At 36.6% G+C, this 23630-nt stretch overlaps 3 long non-coding RNA genes across 3 annotated transcripts; all 3 read left to right on the top strand.

Annotated features, from left to right (window-relative positions):
• Nucleotides 1–3883: 3883 nt before the first annotated feature.
• Nucleotides 3884–5450, top strand: LOC100366995 (uncharacterized). Its single transcript, XR_438643.3, has 2 exons — nucleotides 3884–4095; nucleotides 4741–5450. It is a non-coding gene; the product is annotated as an uncharacterized LOC100366995 (long non-coding RNA).
• A 3122-nt stretch (nucleotides 5451–8572) lies between these two features.
• On the top strand, nucleotides 8573–9750 carry LOC146747561 (uncharacterized). Its single transcript, XR_014928871.1, has 2 exons — nucleotides 8573–8760; nucleotides 9219–9750. It is a non-coding gene; the product is annotated as an uncharacterized LOC146747561 (long non-coding RNA).
• Nucleotides 9751–18103: 8353 nt separating this feature from the next.
• LOC144344173 (uncharacterized) lies at nucleotides 18104–19495 on the top strand. Its single transcript, XR_013419116.2, has 2 exons — nucleotides 18104–18344; nucleotides 18921–19495. It is a non-coding gene; the product is annotated as an uncharacterized LOC144344173 (long non-coding RNA).
• Nucleotides 19496–23630: the final 4135 nt, after the last annotated feature.

The following is a 23630-nucleotide window of genomic DNA, read 5'->3' as shown; positions in this document are numbered from 1 at the left end:
GGCCAGGGGTTGACCCTTTTTGGTGTTCAGCCTAAGTGATGATTTGAACTTGGTTCTACCGATCATGAGTCTGAAGCAACAGCGACTATGCTACCAATACTCTGTCAAAGAAACATTTAAAATAACTGACAAAAACATCGACAAAAATAGTAACCCTCGTTACTGGCACGCGACCGCCCAGGAATAACCAGGAATAAAAAAAACTCTTGGGACAAAAAATACCTGGAAACCTGTACCCGTCGCACTGTCGAGCGTGGCCAGGGGAAGGTGTGGGTGTCGCCCTGTATTAAACAACAAATATTAATAAACCTACAAAACAACCAGTTGAAAACTGCACTGTAGCGAGACTGGCCTAGACTGACATTCAACCTTCTGTCCTCCACTTCAATAGTCCTTGTCACATGACCCCACATACCATACCCGTCTGTTTGCCATCACCGTGACGAACAGACAATAGTTAACCGCTATACTGCGAAACACGGTTAACAATATATAATAGGCATCTGGAACGCGATTCGAGTCTTTTTTGCATTTTTTTTGTTACAATGTATTTTTGAAATTACAGATAAATGGATTAAAAAATAGAGGAAGGAAATGCGCATAGCTGGCATTCCGATTAAGTCTAGTTAACACCGGACGCATTTATTGAAAACAACATTTCTGCACACAGAGGGCGCAAATATTCATACATATATATCCAGCACAGCAAAACAGTAGAGGCAGACAGTTAAAAGCAACAACAATGATACGACATCGGTTTTGATAAAACGTAAATTCATACGAAGTAATGATAATAACTAATAACTTTCAAAATTTGTAGTTATAATTGTTTGTTTTTCTGATGTTCTCATAACCTCTTTTCTATGTTTCCGGGTTTCCATGTTAACGAGGTTTCCGGGAAGTCCACTTAATATTCATGTAAATTTCACGCACTTCCTTCTCTCGAAATCAGTTTGAAAACGGTTTTCGCAGAAAAACACCGCCGACAAAATTAACTTGCGCCATCTGCAACATGATTCAGAACAAAGCTGGACACTACAGTCTTATAGATGTGTTTTTAAATATGGACGACAACATCTCATGATATTCAGTCATATTTACAACAATAATTTGAATTTTAATCTTTAACATACAACACGAGTTACGTGGTCAAAAATGAAAAAATGAGAAAAAAAGTGTATTCTGTACATGATTTTTACCACTCAGCACCTCTGGTGACAATGGTTGTTTAAACTTCCAAGGTCGCCGGCTTGGAAAAAAAAAAACACTGCTAAGAATCTTGAATTAAAGCCAAGGGTGTAATGGAATATTTCAAGGGAAACTGATAGAGAGATAGCGGTGTCCATGATCAGTTGTTTTTGTATGCCCGCTGTAAACATAAATGATAGTGACCGATTTGGCAGGGATTATGAACTAAATTTGTATCAATGCATTTACATAGAGGTGTTGGCGTCACCGGAAACTGTAATAATTACGAGTATGAAACAACACGTGTCAGGTGTTCCGCGCGTGATTTAATGTCCCGTGGTTACGTAAATTATATAAATAGTTTATAACGCCACTTTATTTAGGTTAAGTAATGCATGAACTGGTTTACACTGGTAAACACACCACCCCGGGCCGGCAGACCACTGACCTATTGAACAAATAAAAACGTAAACAACACCGATACGTCGTATCATGGAACATGGTCGTATATAGCTGTAACACAGAGCGTTAGTTGCGCCGTTGAATCGCAGTGGGTAGGCTGTTGACAGTCTCTCGGGTCCTAATGTTGTTTTTTTTAATTAAATTGAGTCAATCAAATGCTGTAATGGGTTTGCGGAATGCCGAAGGATTTTCAAGCAATGGCCGTAAAAACGTTTCTGCAGTTGATTAAATCGTTTTAGTTTTTTAAAAAAGGCTGTCTTTGGGTCGAACTTGAAGATAGAAAGTTTGTAAACAGAAATAGGGGTCAGTTAAAAAATTGTCCACAAAACAAGCAATGTACATTTCGTGATCGGTACATCATACCTCATCGGTACCTTCACCGTGAAGTTCAACGTTGCAAAATAACCCATAAAGGAATATGAGTTGTTTAGTACTGTTAAAGTTCAAGGGTGCGCTCCGGGACGCATACATGGTAGGATGATGCACCCCTGGTATGAATCAGGTGAGTGTTGTTGACAGCAAACTAAAGGTCATGGAACCTGAATATTTACTCAAGCCATGGAGGTATAAACAGATCCATGCTCAAGTCAACGTCATGATCGACTCCTATAACAATGAATGGGCGGATTTCCACATCACAACATTTATTGTATGGCCCAAGGTTGCAGATGGGAGAAATATTAGTTAGGTGTTTTGGCGGGAGTTCATACCCCAAATGTCATAACATTAATTCCCCAGTCCACCACTAAACCCCCGGGAGGGGTTAAGGTAAGTCGGGATGACATAGATTGGAGCATCGGCATGTCTCCAAACAAATAATAATCTACGCTTGTCACACTGGCAAGCTGATCGAGTGGCAGCGAAACTAATAAAATGTGATTAAAGGGCGGTGGTCGTCGCGCCTCGCCCTTTTCGTTATAGGAACCCTTAGCGACGTACAACGCATGTAAAATCAAAGACACTATAAAAGAAAAGGCCGAGTTGTGCATGTCCCTCTTCTCTAGTGTCTTTGGTAAGATACATTCATTTGGAACACGACGACTACCCGGCCGTCCTTTAAATTTTGACAAAAACGTGATATGGTTGAGTAGTTTGCTCTATTTTCCGTAGGTGATTTAGGTTACAATATAAACCATGTACTATGGTATGCAATAACGAGGAAAGTCAACATAAATGTTGAATTTGTGAAGACGGTATATACTGAAGGCTCCAGACATATGGAACACAGAATAATGGGATTAAAATGACGAAACACAATCTGATGATATCAACAATTCCTGGAAGAAATCACACCAGATATGAAGTTACCAGGAATTGGCCGTGACGTACGAAGTTGGTAGAACAAATTTCGTCAATTATAATAATTATCTTTATTGCGTTCGTATCCCTATTAGGATTTTGACTAAAATGCAATACAGATGTGAATAAAGACAAACAAACAATTAAAGTGAGAATAAAAATACACACAGGAAAATAAAAAAAATAAAATAAAAAAACAACTATTGCATGTACATGACATTATCTTGAGATAGCTGACTATAATGTTTTCAGTTTTTCCTCTCTTTTTCGTTCTCTGTGTATTTTGCTATTTGTGTTATTGTTTTCTTATCAGTTTATTATTTCAAATATATTTTAATTTTTCTTTATTGTTTGCTAAATGTTGGGGGTGATAACAGCTGATAAAGCTTTCTTTCTCCCGCGTAGAGATCACATGTTAAAAGAAAATGTTTTCGTCCTCTATGGCGTTATTTTCACAACATAGACATTTTCTGTCAGATATATCTGTGTTGTTATATCTCCCAGTCAACGTAAAAGTACACGGTACCTCAGGATAAGGGCTAATGACACTCTCGATAATTTATTTTGTTATCACCCGTGTCGATTAATGTTATGTGAAGAAATTGTGTACGCCAGCATAAACAATGACCCAAAAAAACATAAAGTCGAGTCGGCCGTAAACACATTCCACACATTGTGCCATAAACGACAACAAGTAGTGATATATGTTTATTACCATTGTACAAGTCCTAGTACATTCTGTCATTCATGAACCGACCAGAACTGGTCTAGTGTTAGGCGTGCATGACGTGATGTTTATGAATAGCCAATCAGACGCAGGTTGCTATGGATACAGATAATGAGTTATGACATCATGGCGGTTTGATTCCCATATACGGATTGAATGAACTTCTACCGAGCGTTGGCCACGCCTACCGCCAACATATATAAAACACGTCAGCGCAGACAGTTGTGCAGTTCCTGAACAACGCGAGTTATTACAGTGCTACAAATCGTTTTCCTAAAATAAGCTGTTTCTAAATGACTGAGCAAAGAAAGGTGGACATGTGCAAATTCGCTCTACTTGGATTTACAACTCCTGGTTTTGACCCAGTGCCTTTAATGATGGGAGAGCGAGATATTATACACGAGCGTAAAGAAGAACAGGTACGTTTACGAATCGACCCTCCACTATGATACACTGTAGAGTACGCAGGGACCTCCCAATCAATCCGTCCGTGCTTCTTTGTTATGTACGTTTGCTGCCTGAGTCCGGTCACAACCGGACTCGGGAAGCACGGTTTTGTATATTCGCAGTTTGAAACAGAGCTTAGGTTAACTGAGAATGGCCGAACGGCCGTCGTGTATGTATACATGTACGAATTATACCGTGAATGTGAACCCGACGCCAGCTAGTTACGTGCATGCGCAGTACTCTATACTGGTCTTTCTACTAGACATACTTACATACATTATAATGTGTCTTCGTACAACGATTAGAATTTTAACACTGTGACATTCAATCGGACGACCGGTCACTGACCTTTTCCTACGTGACAAAATGTTATTCAGATAATGGCGCTTTTCTTGTCGTAGGGAATATATTCAAGGACGATTTCCGGGAGTGGGTGGCGGTATTTCCCCTAGTAATAATCTACTTTTTTTTGAAATTCCTATTCCCATCGTTGATTGAGGCGTCATTTATTCCTCGGTCATTGAACTTGCATGAACGCAAATGACCATGATATCTTATTTTAGAGTAACATTTTTACGCTGTACTTATATTGTGTTTTTTTTGTGTGTCTTTCACAGATTATAGAAGTCGACAAGGTTGAAAGTGCTAACAGTTTACAAGCACCGAAATTCATCCAAGCAACGTTGTCATGGATACGTAATGCGCACAAACCGGAACAATGATATCTGTAACTGCGTGACGTCATCGTAGACTCAGAGACTTTGATATAAAGTAACACGTGACATTATGGTGACGTCATGCAGAAATTAAATATTAACATACTTCAGCACTATGGCATTCGAATAAAATGATTGCGTAACTACATCTATAGCAATCTAACTACGGTGGGAGTACAGTCGCTGCGATCGTCGCCTGCCAAGGCCCGTTTATCCGTCCCACCACTTCATCCGGAGGAGAAGATGTGCGATTAAGAAGATGAAAAACAGAGAGATTTAATGAGTGCATTGCATGTTACGCTTGAGACGAAATGGCAAATGGTGTCTTCAACATCGGTCAAATAAATGCATATGAAATGTAATGGATTTTTTAAAACCATTGCACCAGTTTTACCTCGTGATTTACATTGAAAATTAATTTAATGAAAGATTTAAAATCTTAGCATTTACCTTTGTCATTTACATACGTGAACTGCTTGAATTTTGGGGTATTATTTTTGTATTGACTATTAAAGGGCTCTTCTTTTTATAGTATTTATTTGTTCCTGTATTTATTTAATTATTTTAACTGTATCTTGTTAAAAATATATATAAATTTATTTCAAACTGAACATTTGTCTGTGCTCATTGACTGATTTTCACGTAAATATGATATAACCTATTACATGGCCTCATCCACTTTGCTCAGAATTAGATATATGAATTCAGAGTTATATTATTTCTTATTCTTAGGACAGTGATGACCCTCAAGTCCCTTTGTACCGGTAGACCATATATTATGTTAATGTCAATGTTATCTTGATGGATTTTCTTTATTATAAACTAAATTTCAAAGGAAAACTTGAATTTGTTTTAGAAATCAGCCGCTTCAATATTTTATTATATAAATATAAGTGTGTATGATACGAACAGAAACGATTTGTTTGGTTTAGACAGGGGTTATTTGCTATGACTATGAAGAGAGAATCTCTTGTATTATCGATATCTCAATGAAAACATTATCCTACTGGGCCCAAATGTTTCTCCACTTAGAAGGTAATATTATCTCATTTACACCAGGTATTCAAATTGGCCACCGCTGGTGAGAACCAAAAAGTGGGACATAATATTGTCCTAGAGTTTTCCAAGCTACAAGGGAGAAATTAGTATCCACGAGTGGATAACCAAAGCGACGGAAATTTATGGACGTTCCATTGGGGCGTTCATAGTGGTGGGGGTGAGGGTGGGAGGGGCACACTGAAAAAAAGATAGAAGAGCAGTTTTTAGGGTCTTTTTGTTTAATTTTTTTCTATGTATTGTCATGTACATTTTGTTTAAAATGTTGGACTTTTCAAAATGGTCTTGTAATACATTGTATTCATTGACAAGTAGAAATAACAATTATGGTAAATTTCTATTTTCATGTTCTTTTGATGACCAATTTTTTAGAGGTGATGAATAAGTTATAAAACAAGATTTACTCTTATTTCACATATCGCATTTGATAAGATCTGCTTTAATTTGTATATTTAAAATTGATAACATGAAAGTTAAATTGTGTACATAATAATAATTGCTCGACTTTAGTACTGTAAATTATCAATATTTAAAGAGGCCTTTAAATTAGGTCAACCTGAAATAAATGTCTCTGTCTGATTACATAGGGTATATATATAGGGTTGTATATTTTTTAATCATGGTGGATCACCACAAGCAAACGGCCACAAAGTTGACTGAAACGATTATCCCGTTAATCTGTTTATATTTAAAGATAAACGAAGTGAGTCTCAGCTGAAGAGCATATAAACTGTTACCGTCTCAGCAAATGAACTACTAGTATAACGACCATGATTAAATAGTGTATTTTTTTACCTCATTCAACATGCCATCAGCAAATTGGATTCAATACATGAATTAACAGTATCTTAATTAAAGCGCGGCAGTCGTCGCGCTGCGCATGTGCGACATTTGTATTGATAAACATTAATTTTTCTACAATCCAGTGCGCTCTTCAAATGGAAATCACAAGTATGAGGTTTGACCTGGGCGCGATTTGCACTGATTACCGCCAGTGACTCTTTCGATACCTTCCAATCACATGAAAATTACCTAATTACAGCTTGGAAACGTGTCAGTTCGTACTCGTTGCTCTGCACAACAGTCAAAGTCGCCATCTTTGTTTATATGAGACCCATATATCTCGCACATGAGCAGCGCGACGACTACCGCGCTTTTATTTAGAGCCAACAATCAATCGTCTTGTGAAAATGGATTAGCGAAATGACTGATGGGTAAAATGGCTAAACTAGAATTTTATTAGTTTTTTTATTGCTACAGTGTGTGGAAGTACTAAAACATGCTAACACATAAAGGCCATTTTAGAACTGAATTCACTAATGGTACCCATTGTGACTGTTGCCATGGTTAACCATGAACTATAAAATTAATGACGTTCGAATACGTGATACACAATATCTTGGTCAATGTGAAGATTGTATTGTGAACAATAATAAATTATTACCGTTTGTGTCGGATATTGAACTTAACTCTCGTTCAATTGGCTATTTGCATCGTGTATGGTTAATAACGTCCAGCCGGTATAACTAACAAAGTGAATTGAGTCTGACTGTTATGGCAAGACTGATCAAAAGTGGCCCGACATGACTATTTTATTGTCGCGATGGAAATTGATTCTTGTAATTAGAAATTTACGTAGTTTTTAACGTGCACGTACTACATGCACAATTCACTGTAACATATCCGTTTTTTCACCATAATTCAGGTATCAATTCAATCTTCAAGTCTTGGGCCTTGTAAGAAAACAGACTGACACACAATCCATAGATACGGAACAACTTAAAAGTACGCCACAATACGTAGTCAAATCATGACACGTTTCGGAAAGATAATACTAAGTTGGCATTTCAGCGAAGGCAATCAAAATAACCTCGTACCACTGTTTAATTATTTTTTATAAAATTGTACAATATCATTGGAAATTACAACTAAAATACTTAGTAGTTAAAAACAGAAAGACTTTTAAAAATATATTTAACGTAAAATGGGGATAATTCCAAGCATCCAGAAAGTGGAACCAGATTGTACTATAATAACAGCCTATGGCACATACGACGTGCGCGCTACGATCAGATATGGCAAATGGTGTGACGTCACTAGCGTGTCGTGATCGTATCAGTCACGGTGAGTGGGAATCAGCTGTTATACAAGCTGTGAAGTGTGGGTGTATGAGAAACAAGGAACTGAAACACGGAAAGAATTGACAGAAACTACAGATTAGTAATCATAATATAATATAAATATAATATAATATAATATAATATAATATAATATAATATAATATAATATAATATAATATAATATAATATAATATAATATAATATAATATAATATAATATAATATAATATAATATAATATAATATAATATAATATAATATAACTTCCCCCAAAATAGGACTTTAATATAATTGTAGACCATTTTTCATAGTAGTGCGTTTTGTATCACCTACCGGGAGCTCTGTCCCATATATACAAATTTATCTTAATATTCTTTTTATTATATTATCAATAATTAAGATTAGGATTTAAAATTTGATACGCGAAGGGATTTCTCTATGTTCTTGCTTATATCCGCGATAGACGTTGCGCAACCAACCCCAGTCCAATCACGCGTCATTGGCCACGCCCACAGACAGCTGCTATAAAATAAGAACGTCATAGACTATATACGACACTCGTCGGTAGCCACACACGGATTCACTAGCAATCATTTTCTTGAAAAAACACAACTGCTTCGAAAAATGGCCGAACAAAGAAAAGTAGACCTGTGTAAATTCGCTTTGCTTGGATTTTCAACTCCTGGTTTTGATCCAGTGCCTCTAATGGTGGGAAGTATAGATAAATACGAGCGTAAGGATGATCAGGTAATTATCATGATTCTCTTACTGTCTCGGCCATAAATAGATCTTTTATTTCATTTACGTACGTGTGTTAGCACGTGTTGAAAAAACGCAGAGCATGTGAGTAAATTGCGAGTACTGCCCTACTCACCAGCTGTATACGAAGCTTTACAATTTAACGGGTCCAACCTTGGGAAGAGTGGGACGAATCCTAATTTACGTTCGATTGTTAGTGTCGCACCGCGAATTCTACATTTGATCTGAATGAATTCTTAAATTAAACATTTTAAAAAATAACCCCCCCCCCCTTCTTGCGATTCTGATTCAGAGGTTGCCCGTATGATTATCGCGGATTAGCTGTTCTTCACCGGAACGGGAAATTTCCATTCCTAGTGAGACCCACTGTGTTATCATATGGGAATAATTCCAATAATGAAGCTGTTATACTTATCGTAATTTTACTGTGCGTGCTTTATTTACAGGCATTAGAAGTCAAGGAAACGGAAAATAAATTGCAGAACACCAGTATACAGACTCCGAAATTCATCCAAGCAACGTTGTCATGGTTACGCGATCCCCACAAACCGGAACAGTGACGCCACTTATTACGTGACGTCATTTCAAAGATGGCGGCGGCATGTACGGGGAGATGGCGGGGATGTGAATGATAGTAACACATTGCAACAAGGTGACGTCACGTTTTTAAACCAGCCCATTGAAGGAATTTTCCAGTAGTGCACGTCATATTTGCGTGGGGTATTCAAAGCTTCCGTTGGTGTGGACCGTGGGCCGTGCGTGAAACGGAAGCTACGTGCAAAGCTCTATGACTCTTGGGAACACATCGAACGTGGTAATCTAGACGAATGACAGAAGAAAATCTCGCTAAATTCAAATAATGTTATACGGACACCTTGAAACGCAATATTCTTTCTAAATCCTAAAAAAACTTACAACGGTCTTTTAATTAAAGACTATAACGGAGGTGCTGACGATTTTAATTTACATCTTAACGAAAGGTTAAATGATTTACTATTTACAGACGAAATGATACTTGCTGTTCGATTTTTTTTTATTTATTTTGTCATATTTGTATTTTTCATTATAGAGACTTCGTTTAGAATATTTATTATAAAATTATTGATATATGGTTTATATTGAATATCCGTGTTCAGTTTTAAATATCTCTCCACACCTTGAGCACGCTCAGTCATAGTAATGTGGTTGCGTCATTCGTATGCTATTCATTGAATCAATATGAAACGATCGATATCCAAAGTTCAATGTTTGAACGCGCGATGTATGCGTGAAAGGAATGCCTTTGTTCCGCTGAGAGTAGTTCAAACAGAGTTCAGTTGTTAAGAATCGCCAGACGGTGTCTGGGTGATAGGCGTTGACTGTACTGTCGCGAAGGAAATGACTCCCTGAGATTATGAATTCTTACGAGCTTTGGCGCACGTAGGACGCCAGAAATTGTATAGTCTGCATTTTCGCTTTAAACAAATTTAAAAGGTGTTTGTTAGATTAGTAACAACAATACTATGACCTCTCCCGCCCGTGCGCATGCTTCTCGATGGATACAGAGAGCAGGACCTACGACTAACCACCGTTATTCTAGTAATCCTGGAATAACAGACCACTCGTAAGCATTAGACTAATATGACACACTGTCTGTCGTGTGAGGGCGTCATCACAACAAATTACCTGCACGCGTAACGGATAGTCAAATTACTAGACTGGCCAAGCCGTGGTGATTTTTAAAAATAAACTGGAAAAATTAATTTTGCGAAAGGTGGAGTGAACGCGTTTACAGGGGATTTCGCGTTAACACCTCCATTCCGCTATTTTTTTTAATTTAATTTTAAATTTAAAACGAAATAAATCGCCCAGACTGTGCCAGTCTTTCAAAATACGACCCTTGAGCATTTTCTCGGCATGTTTGTGTGGCGATGGCAGCGGTCAGCAAATTCGTACACCAACCCCATCGTCTCATATCCCGTCCGTGATGATTTGGTCAATTCATTAATTAATTCATGAATTAATAAAAATTAAAGTCAATTTAAAGAAATACGTATCTTGGCATTATGTTTAGGGTTTAGGCTGATATACAGTATACCTATCCCTTTACTGCCTTTATCACAATCACAATGCGAAGACAAGTATTTCTTTAAATCGACTAAAAATTAATTAGCCAAATCATCTACCCTAAGAAGACAAACTATACACAAATAAACCAACGCACATAACAATAGAATTCAGCACGTATGCTCTACCATGTTCATTTGCATAATTAAAACCATGAAATGAGTTCCATAGTAGTTAAATAAGAAAGCAAACTTTTTCTCCCGATTCTAAAGTATGTTGATGTCATGTGACCATAATTTTCTGTTTTTACATGTTTCTGTACTAGTCATATTTTAAAAATTATTTGACAAATTTATTTTTTGAAGTGGTAAAAATATCACGAATCATGATGGCCAATTAGCAGATTTTATATCCTCTTCTGTGTTTGTCGAATATACTAAAATGGACATCTTAATATACTTCACAATATGACGTGAAGACAAACACTGTGTGTACTAGTATAAGATACATATCCATAAACCTGTTACAAATCGTTTTACATCAGTTTTTTAAATGACATTTTTGTTTTGTATAGTTTGATCCCATTTAGGTGACTACCAGAGAATTCTTAATAAATTAATGTGTTCGAATGTGTTTATTTTATTTAATACGAGGCCCACTTCGTAATGCCATGCAAAAAATACGAACAGCAAAGAAATTTACTTTTTGAAAACACAGCAAAAGTGTTAAATCTATATAAAAACAGATAAGATTAATTTGAATAATTTTCCTTCCCAAAAACCGGAACAGCAACGCCGGTTTGTGGGAAGTTAGACGTCATTTCAAAGACGGCGGCATGTACAGGGAGATGACGGGGATCTGAATAGCAAAACATCGCAACAAGGTGACGTCGTGTTTTCAAATCAGTCCATTGTTACAGTAGGAATTTTCCATAATTTTAATGATAACTTATTTTGGGCATTGAAAATGTTTTTTTTTTATTCCTCTTTAGTAGTATTTTGTATTTACAACACAATCATGACCGCCACAAGCAATACTGTGAAAACACACGTTTTAAAGTATCAGCATTTGTTTGATTTCGATTTGTTTTCAAATAATATCTGAAGTAGAAATAATTGTGAAAGGGAATTTACAAGTCCAAGAACAAACATAAAACAAACGATTGGAAAACACTCCAAAGGTGAACAAAATAACAGAAGTACACCACAATACGTAGTTTCGGAAAGATAATCCTAAGCTAAGTTGGCGGGAAGGCAGGAAATTAAACAAAATCGTGTCATTGTTTCACATGGAGTGTCTGATTTCCACAAGATCATAATGATTACTCGTTTATTAATAGACGTCTGAGTTCGTGGGGTGTGAAGAAAGTCTGGAGTTTATTCTAAACGACTTCTATTAACACACCATTAGTGTAAGTGTTATTCTCAAAACCAAGTGAATATATATATGAATGTCAATAAACTTTAAAATGGGTCACGTGGTGAAATTGAACGCGCTTTGAGGCACGTACCCCACTGTAATGTACATTGTATGTTGAAATTTTAATCATTTCTATAAAATGTTAACCATTTAACAACTAAAATAGTTTACAAAACAGAATTCCTTTTTAAAATTATTTCTCACTTCTTGAATAGAATAATTCCAAGGCTATATTATGCAATGTAATATCCCGTGGTACAGATAGTGCAGATAGTATGGCTTGGTGTTACTTACGTGTCATGGTCGTAGTAATGAGAATATGTTACATTGTGATAATTAAGAGTGGGCGTATAAGAAACGAGGAACTGAAACACTGGAGATATTACAGAACTACAGGCTAGAAATAACGTAATTTATTTATCATTTATTGCGTTTTTGTAAACTGTCCTCAAAATAGAATTTATTTTTAATTTGGAATACTTGTTATTGCACACTATGCAGGACGTGCACTATTACAATATTAAGTAAACTGTCATGAACTGTTATATATTCAATTTAAAAAAATTAAATTGTTCTTATTTAATATAACGCAAGGGTTGACCGAAGCCGAAGTGCACTTAATAAAATACCACCGGCTCATGTAAATTCATGTACATGTAAGTTCTTTAGTTGCAAATATAATGCGAATAGCTTTTGTTATTTGTTTGCGATTGCATCTTGATAACAAAAATGCGGTGTAATTTAATTGACAATATTTTTGGCTACAACTTCAATATTATTTCGATGATTACTTGAATAAAGATTGCTTGTATATATACAGTTAGATTTGCATATTTGATCGAACATGCACTGTTATGTTTGATACCAATAACTAAAGGTACTATTTTATGGAAAATGATATTCTGTTATATTTATCGAGATACAATATCAAAAACAATTTAAACATGCTTTCGTACCTCGTCAACTCTCCCTATTCAAAATATGTATTTGAAAATTATTTCCACGTTCCTATCCATTATTGTCCCTAATATCCAACATCCCTAAAATTCTATGGTGGTTCTTTGACTGTAACAATATTTACATCATTTTACGTCACGTAAAGCCGCACACTCACGAATTGGACAACAAATGCACGGAGAGGAGACATGGTTCGTATTTAAAGTGTGGCGAGAATATGAATGAGAAACGATTTTGATGATACATTCAGATTACTGTTTCATGTAACGTAGGCGAACTTGTTATTTTATCATATGTTTGAGTTTACATCGAAATTCATTTATCACTGTGACAGTGGGTGTGCTGCTGGCGGTCGAAAGCCAAGTGTAGAGCAGATTTGTAAATCATATCAGACTAAATTGACATTTAAGAATGCTGCTTCAGAAAAATTCTTGAAAAATATGTTTGATGATGATCACAGTGAATATTGTTCTTCGAGTTTTTGAAGTGTGTACCCCATTTCAAATGAAAACATTGTTGATCCGTGGTAATGATTATTTATTATATCATGTAGCCATACAACAACATTGATGACATTGATATGTTTTGCAATTTAATATATTAATTAAATCTCACATGACATGATGTTTGCTAGAAAATAGCGCCATATTTTCCTAACCTGGAGTCGTCCGAGTACACTCAAGAATGGTGAATCGCTACGTAACTACATAAACATGGGATTCTATGACATCACTGATTGGAAATCACATGCGCAGACTGACCTGCATGTAAATCCCATCCACAGCCCTCCAGATCGATTTATTAGTCCATTATTCGTAAATTTCTGGAAGTTTCACGTTAATAGACAGCATCTAGTCTAGTTTCAACTTTATATACGATTTTTCTTGAAGTAAAATGACATTCATTGTCACCTAAATATTGAGTTGAATTATCATTAAATCGTTTGAAATGAGGTTCTTTAAGATATCCTAAATATTAACTCCAAATTAGACGTTATGGCAACGTTGCCAACTTTTCTCCAGAAATAATGATGTCCGATTTCATTCTCTCGAATGCCTGACAGTGGTGTGACCGGTAGGTGCAACATGTATCACAACAAAGGTCAAAATATTGTATGTTATTTTTTTTAAATTATTTGATAAATGCTCTTACTACTGATGTGTGTCCTGCAAATACAACATTTTACGTTCGTGATCCAATCTACAAAAAAAACCTTCTTCCATTCTGGCGTAAACCACATATATATAGAGGAGTTCTAGTATATATTAAGTGTACCAATAACAAACTGATTGCAGCCAATTGTTTACAAGACTGTTCTGACTGTTCTCAACCATTAATTTATTCGAAATGTTACTTAACATGCAATTCAGCATGTAGTTGTAGTATTTAATCAATTATTTTGTTGAGAGGAGGTCCAGAGGTCACCACGTTCCATTGCAGCACGGAATGACTTTATTGGAGAATCTTTGAAGCGAGAAGGTTTTGAGACGTTTTTAAATAAAACATTCTCTGTCTGTTGTCTCGTTCAGAACAGTAATTTAGGTTATATATATCAAAAGACTAAGAGGTGCAAGTTCGCACAAACTGGACAGACATTGTTTACATAATTATCACGTGACATCAAAAATGGTGAACCTTGTAAAAATGACTAAGTCCACGATTGCGAGAGCACACTGCGGAATTTCCTGTTGAAATTTACGTCATGCATTGTCCGTAATCAAGTCCATTGAAATGCGTCTCCGATAATCAAAAGACCTATTATTCCGATTTCTATGCAGGTTTTTTTTTTTTTGTCCCTAAATTATTTCATACTTGGCACCTTTAACAGACCACAGTCCCTCTATCCCAGGTCTAGAAACGGTCATTGTATTAGGTGTGAATTGGTCTCCTTCCCTGGCAAAGGCGCATTGCGGGTGTGGGAAAAGCATTGTCACGTGATCAGTACGTGATTTGACATCGTCCGTGTTATGTATTTTTTTTACAATAACTGTAGTTGTTTATTACAGAATTCGTACTTTTTCACATAATTTTTTAATCAGGATAACTGTATAAGGTCATATTTTAGCCGGCAAGTAGTTCTTTAATTCATCTATTTTACCAGCAACGACACATTTTCGCAACAAATTTTCATACCTTTACCCAGATATTTGTCGTTTTTGATTTTGGGGTGATTGAAATTAACTCAATTTTATCATAGACCCTCTTTTAGAGGGTCTATGATTTTATTTACCATACTTCTCGGCGCGAAACCAATATTTGTCTTCGATTTTGACATTTTATAATCGAAACATATCATTAAAAATTGGTGGGCTGATTTGTTATTTGTCACACCGCATTTTATTAATGTTAAATTGAGCGACTTTTATGGGTGCTTTTTAGATCGTAAATGCAAATGGCGACGTTTTGAAATGACAATGTACTCAATTCTGTGCTAAAATAATCATTTATATACAAACATTGAAGCATTGCTATGTTGAACTGTTATGAACCCCCCAAGAATCAGAAATATCAGCCATTTTGACAAGATTTTTTTAGCGATGTCAGCATGTTGACACGCGAAGTTTTTTCCCTATTAAAACGAGAACATTAACATAATTCTCGATATTAATTTTTGAATTGCGGGAACTGGATGTTTATGAGTTGGTAGGATGGTGGTGATGCGTCTCAGGGTTCAAACAACCCAAATTTCATAGTGATAATTTTGTTTACATGTTTGTTTACGTTGTGGTTGCCTGAATTTCAAGTCAAAGTGAAGTCATACAATGAGATATCGCTTTGCATGACGGTAACTTTTGAAGGTATTGTAATCTGTCTGACTTCCTGACTCCCTCGGCCCGCGTGTGAACGGTTTGTTTACCCGCACTGCGGTTCGAGACAAAAGAACGCTAGTCGTTTCCAGACCGGGGATAGAGGGACCTCGATTTGGCTTGGACTGAATATTTTATTTTAAACAATATTCTGACGTGAAATACAAAATGTATTTCAACACAAGTACGACATGGTTGTCTGGGGTTTCTTTCCTGATTGTTGAGTCTTCGCAATGTGTTTTGTATAATTATTGTTGTTTTCCCCCGATGCTGAAGGACCGTAAAGCTAAATGGCAGTTACATGCATGAGCTGAGTGAAAGAAAATATTTCTAAGCCTAAAATAAAACCTAATATTACACCTCTTTGTGTATTTGTTAATTTTACATATGTTTGTCATGACAGTATGTTTGTAAATATCTAGAAAAATCTCGTCTTTCGTTGATAATTTCGATTGTTTGTTTGGAATGTCGATCCCCGTTGGTTTCTCCATACTGAGTTTAGGAAGGGCGTCGATCAACACAGTGACAATCAGCCGAGAGAAGACAAACATTGACCGTAATTCATGGGGATCATGTCCGTAATTTGTGGGCTGAAACCCCAAATAATTAATCAAGTATTATTATTTTAATATATATTTTATTTTACATCGCAAAACTAAACCATGCCAGCCCAAAACAGAGCTAGAGTTGTTCGCGGTGAAACAACCGCATTGAAGACGATGCAACTTCAACTAGCCATTTCTTACCTTGAAATAAAAAAAATAAAAATTCGAAGAGCATCGGAGAAAATATTAATAATCATCCTTATCAATCGCTTGCTTTATTTTATTCGAATCCATGAAATTCACAGTTTTTTTTTTAACATTGTTGGCAACTTCCGCGCTAAAAAAGATTGAAAATGTGGGTGTGGTTATTTTGCAAAGTCCTGTTGATAATACGGACAAATATGGTTCTGTGACCCAGGTCGTGCTCCGATCAAGTGACTCTCAGCCAATCAATGATGTTGTAACAAAGCATATTTGACGCTAATTGAAGGGTCGTCGTACAATCCAATCACCGGCGTCGATTCACATAGTTTTTTGTGCTGTGACAGGTTTCAAAATTATTCGCTGAAAAACATATATTTTGACAAACTGATGGAATTTGATCTTAGTTCAAAAAGAAAATACTAGGCTAAGATACATTAGAGTTCACGCGAATCAGTTTTCTCTGCAAGTTGTGAAATAAAGAAAACCAGAGTAGCGTCGATGATTATAATAGGACTTCCGTGTGAATCCTGAGTTTTGAATTGTTCATCGACTGGCCACCAAATAGTTATGGCTATAACTAAATTTGACACGTTTTTCTTTTAAGCCCAATAAATTATTCATACATGTCAAGCTCTGTTCGATTTTTTCAGGGCATGTGGCCGTTTTTAGTCGAAAATATTTTTTGTGGGAACACTTTTGCGGTACGTATACGGTATAGACCGAGCTCATTCAATGATCGTGACTTAATGTAATGTCAAATTTTACCAGACGTGGACCGATGTGGATTCGGTATCGTTATTTTTGGAATTAATCACTAACACTTCCACGTTTCTCTGCTCTGTCAAAAGGAGTTACCTAGGCTTTTTTTCACGTAACTGTCTCATTAAAATTAAAACAAATATATTACATCTAGAACAAGCACCCAAAACACGTAACAAGAGGTCCCAGTTCAGTTGCTTTCACGATACAAGTGTCATACAACTACTAGATTTGAAGTAACTGCGTAACTGACGCACTCTCATTTGAAGTAATGTATAAAACAGTTTGCCATTTTCAAATAATATCTAACTTCATTATTAGTTTACTAAAACGAGAACAACTATTACTAAATTAAATATATATATATATTATAACAATTGCATGCACACTTGTTGATTTGTTCTAAGTTTACAATTGTATGCCTCGCCCATTGGTAAGTGGAATGTTCCAGTGAGAGTGACGACTAGACAGATGCGATGTATCAACAGCTGTGTTCTCTATGCGTGTTATGTACGTGTCTTGCAATCACACGTAACACACCCATTCAATCTTCGCAGCATCATTGGCCACGCCCACAAAAAGCCCCTATAAAAGTGAACACCGTAGGCCAGACGGCACTCGTCTCTCGCCACACGCGGACGTATTAGCTGAAATCTCCACGTATTGTACACCGCTCCAAACCATTTTCTTGAAAATACACAGCTTCGAAAAAATGGCCGAACAAAGAAAAGTGGACCTGTGTAAATTCGCTTTGCTGGGATTTTCAACTCCTGGTTTCGACCCAGTGCCTTTAATGTTGGGAAGTATTGATACATACGAGCGTAGAGATGATCAGGTAATTATCGCTATGTTTTTACCGTATTTGTCATAAATATATATACTAAATCATGTGCTCACATGTGTTAGCAGGGGACAGCGTTTGGACCATGTGGAATAGGTAAGTTAACTGCGAGTACTACTCCGCCTACCAGACCGTGACATGTACAACGCCTGTACGGTCAGGGCATATACCCTTGTGGTACATACTTGAAATCGACGTTGGATTGTTAGTAATATTGTAATATCACCACCTGCGAGTCGCACCGTAACCATTTTCACGAATACAAATAGCGATAAATAATCGTGCAAACCTAGAGTTTCAATATAGACAATTTTCCGGGACGATTACTCTTCTCTGACACGAACGTTGTGCATTTCCATTGTCTACTTTGCCACAATTCTTGTGTTATTTAACTCGAATGACAACTGCAGCTTAAATGTTGCAGGTATTTCCAGCAATGAAGCCATTGTACACTGCGCCATATGCCTCAATCAAAGATACTAGACAATTAAAATGTATTTTTCTACAATAAAATGTATTTTCTAGTGTTTTTGCATTAATATAGTGATTGCCTTCTTTCTTTCCTTAAAGACATTAGAAGTCGGAGAAACTGAAAATAAATTGCAGAGCGCCAGATTACAGGCACCGAAATTCATCCAAGCAACGTTGTCATGGATACGCGATGCCAACAAACCGAAACAGTGACTCCTTTAGTATTGTTATATATCACCTCAGAGATGGTGGCCACACCGGGATATCCCCGAGATATAAATAGTAACGCGTTATTGTGACGTCATGTTCTAGGACATCTATTATCTGCGTGGAGTATTCAAGGATTCTATGCGTATGACCAAGACATGTCATGGATCGGAAGCCATTTGCAAAGCACAACGACTTTGGACACAACGTATCTAGACGTGTTAGATAGATGAAAACGTCACCGAATTCAAACACATAGACACCTTGAAAGCCAATATTTTTTGAAACGTTTAAGTTTGTACACTGGGTCTTAATTAATTCAACGACTATAATGGAGTTGCTGGCGATTTTACATATTAACCAAAGGTTGCATTATATTTACTATTTATTTTTTATTTATTTGTCGCATTCTTGTATGTAGTCGTCGTTTTGTGTATTTATAATAAAATTATGTGTTTTATATTGAATATCTGTCGGTGCTGATGAGCTATGAATATCCGAAAATGGTCGCCGAGATCTCGTTAAGAGCGAGATCCACGTGACTTGTTTATTCGTAGTTTTATTTCTACGAATACATGCATGTATATACTTTCGGTGATCTAACCGCAAGGTACTCTGGGAAGGAGAATGTTGTTTCCCCCCCCCCCCCCGATGGTGCGTTCGTGTACCGTCATCGCGTCCACTGTTCTGCTGACCTACGTAACCATGGTATCTAGAACGGTCAACACTATGGCAGCAGAGAACTATATGTAATTTACTGAAACAAGCCGCCCATTTCGCTGATTCTGGACCCTCACCCACGCCAATAACGGCAGAAATCAGTCGAGGCTTGGAGAGTGCAAACCAGAGTTTTACCTTGGCCCTAAAATTATTGTTGCAGTTATACGCCGATAGAGTGCGCGATTCCATATTGGCTATGGTTGTCCATGATGGGTTGTCTGTGGCACCACTTGTTACGTACGCTCTTGAAACTTCCTCAAACTGCTCAAACGAAAACTATTTTCTCCCCTGAATCAAAGTTTAATCATTTGGAATACTTTTCTAGAAACTTATTTGAAAATTTAGTTTCAAGAGTGACACGCATTTGTTATTTTCCTTGGCATTTCTCGTATTCTGAATTAATAGCATCGCCCGCCTGCAAGGTGTTGTTTCGTTCGGACATTCCTCCCTCTTCGCCGGAACATTCACCTTGAAAATTCAAGATGAATTAATAAGGGATACAAGTGTTCTATGGTTATAACCTTATTTATGTGTTCACATAAATGTAATGACCACTTTGTCGTGTTTTTAACAATATTTAGATGTAATAAAAAACTGAACTATCAGAAATGTAATGGGTTAGTTACCTTTACACCCACGTAACACTGAGCAGTACGTACATGGCGTAACAATTCAATGAGATCAACACTCAGCAGTAGACGTATTATATTGGTAATTCGTACAAATCATAGGTTGGTGTAAGAACGGAATTTAAAGAAAGGTTACGGGTAGGCGTACTAATGTTCAATCTTGTATCGTGCTATTTGCGTTAGTGTGTCTCCATGAGAGCTTCGAAGTTGACGCATTTTTTTCACCTTGACAGCAAACAAAAAAATTAACAAAACGTTATACCTCATAACTAACTGCATTACCGGTACATGTGTGATGTGTTTTGTGTTGAGAATTTAAGAGAAATAAAACTATTTGTTTTATACTAGAAAGTAATTAAAACTATTTAATAAATAGTCTATTACGTGATGTCGTCGTACAGTTGTTTACAGAAATGTTTAATATATAGTCCATTACGTTTCTAAGATCATATTACCATTTAACTCTACTTAGGCAGAAACGACCGCTCTGGTCGAAATTCGGACTCTTTTGCCGAAACTACCGGGGCCAAAACGTCCGTTCACCATCTTGATTTGCCCACAAAATATATAAAAAGGAGTTGCGTAACATGCACTGTGACATCACACGGCCCGCGATGGGACTACAGAAAAACCATGTAAAACTCTCAAAATTCGCAGTTTTACTTCGGCCACTAACAGTAGCTAACCTCGACCCTAATTACGCCGCCAATTAACGTCCTCGTAGCGGTCATTTAACAATTTTTATTGAATAACATTGAAAACAGTGTCCGGATTTCTGATGGTGTTGAAGGACTGTGAATAGACGTTTTTTCACAAATGACCGTTTATCCTGTTGAGTTAAAACCACGTCCACTTTCCCCAAACCACATCTAAATTATAACTCTATGTTTAAAAGTAATAGTAAATCGAATTTTGAATTGCGGACAACAGGTTGTTTTTTGTTGTCTAACGTTCACATCTATTACCACGAACAGGCCCGTAGCCAGCACTTTTGAATAGGGGGTTCGAAAACAATTATATATTTGATGTGAAATGTGTGAATTTTATAATATTCAAAAAGTGTTTTTGAGCTCTGTTATACATTTTTATAATATCGGTTTTAAATTCAATTGGTTTACTTTGTGTTACGTTGGTAAGATATTTCACATAACATCTTTGAACTATTGTACCATTTCGGAGAAGGGGTCCTGAGCCCATTCCTCACCTACGGACAAACACATCCACACCATTGATCCACTACGGCTAAATGTTGTACACAAAAAGACAAGACTGTACTTATCTTAGCATTATTGTCTAAGTATTTTAAGGTAAAAGGCTACTTACGAGTTTTTTTGCTCTTCGCAGATGTTAGCGCACATAAAAGTGACACGATTTCATGTCGAAATCTGTCTACAATTATTCATTTTAGTATTAGTCAATTTTGTATTATGTAATTTTATTTTTGTACAGGGCCTCAGGATATCGTACAAAATGTAATGGGTAGAAAAGTGCATAGCACGTTTTAAACACAATACAACATCCATGTAAACATACGGTACTATATTAAGCTGAATTCATATTCATCTCGTCGCTTGAAAACTTTTAAAAGATATAGAGCTATTTGATATATGGGTTGCAGTTTGTGTAGCGACGAAGTAAGCCCAGACTGTCAGTATTTGCATATTTACATAGGGTTATTGACAAAAGATCAGCCCTTAGATCATTATAAAATGGACATATAAAAACAAAGTGAATTCTTTTTCTACCATGCTAAATTCGAACGTATCACTGCAAAAACTAAAAATTTAGTGATCTAACTGTATTTTTGTGTGTCTGCCTAATTCTACATTATGTTTATGGCCAAAACAGCGAAAACTCATCAGTATATATTTTAGTCTATAATTGCTTGCTAATAAATCTCCCAGGTTATAATACTACTTTGATTTTTCCAAAAGTACACAGCCTGGATGATTGTGAAATTGAGGCATGCCACTATTTTTTTATTCTTTGAGTAAATATCCCTAAGAAATCTACAGTATCTCCAACTTGTTTTTCAAACCAGACAATGCCGAAACCATATTTGAACAGGAGATTTTTATGTGGGTTTCCCAAGCAAGTCTGCCGGTCTTGTCTAATCGTTTAAGCATGATATAACATGTTTTGGGGTTTCAGTAATTTTAACCTATACGAGATACAACGCTTGAAATAACCACAGCACAATGGCAGCCTTCCACATTCGTCTAACATCGCTACATTGTTTGTACAACTATTAGTAACGGGTAGATATCTGCAACATGTCATTTTTCCCTCCTCGTAACGTACCCCCATATCGCTACCATAAGAAATAGTTGACACAATGATTGTATCAAACAAATAGTCTCAATAGACTTCAATGACTACAACTCCATGTTATGAACCCACTAAAAATATAGTAAATTTTCTGAGACTGTAAAAAAAATATGTTTGCAATTTATGATTCATCGCATAGTTTCAGTGCTGAAGCAACACTGTGGAGTAAATTGTTGGCTGCAAGAAGCTCTTCGACCTATCCAACTCGTGATGATAAATCTTCGGCATTTTTTAATGATATGATCAACCCGTAGCTGGACACTATTGTCCAATAACAGAGGCTACACGTACTAATACAATAAGTTGACTACATTTGGCTGATACACTTGGAACAAAACAGTATATATGCCATCATTAACTTGAAGAATACAAAACTAATGAACCAAACTAGGAAAGTACACTGAGTGTTGTGTTGTCGTGTCAATCCCGTTCGATCCCCACACTTTACTAACTGAGCGAACATTAGCACAAGACAAACTGCCCTATTCAGGAACACACTCACGGTTAACCTCTAACATCGAGTTACAACCAAGATTTTTGTTAAATCACGATAAAAACAATCCAGATGTTGGTTGGTGTTGATGAAATATGAATACCGGTACCCCTTATTCGGAAATTAACACAGAGATCTCGTTGAAATGGTGTGTGATTTGTCTACTGTCATCGCGTCTACTACTATACTGACCTACGTAACCATGGTATCCAGGTAACGGCCAACGTGATGACAGCAGAGAATGGGACCATGTTTGTAATTTACTGCAGCAAGCCACAGAGTCTGGACCCTCAACCACGCCACTAACGACAGAAATCAGCCGAGGGTTGGAGAGTGCAAACTAGGTTAATTCCTGCCGTCTTCCATTGAATAAATTGCATTACACTTCGATCATTCAATAATGATGGATGAGCCTGAGATGCAGCTGATTTA

Source organism: Saccoglossus kowalevskii, chromosome 3 (genome assembly GCF_978046115.1).
Source record: "Saccoglossus kowalevskii chromosome 3, keSacKowa6.1, whole genome shotgun sequence".
Taxonomy (NCBI): Eukaryota; Metazoa; Hemichordata; class Enteropneusta; family Harrimaniidae; genus Saccoglossus; species Saccoglossus kowalevskii.
Note: the sequence above shows the minus strand (reverse complement) of the source record. Positions and strands in the feature narration are given on the sequence as shown.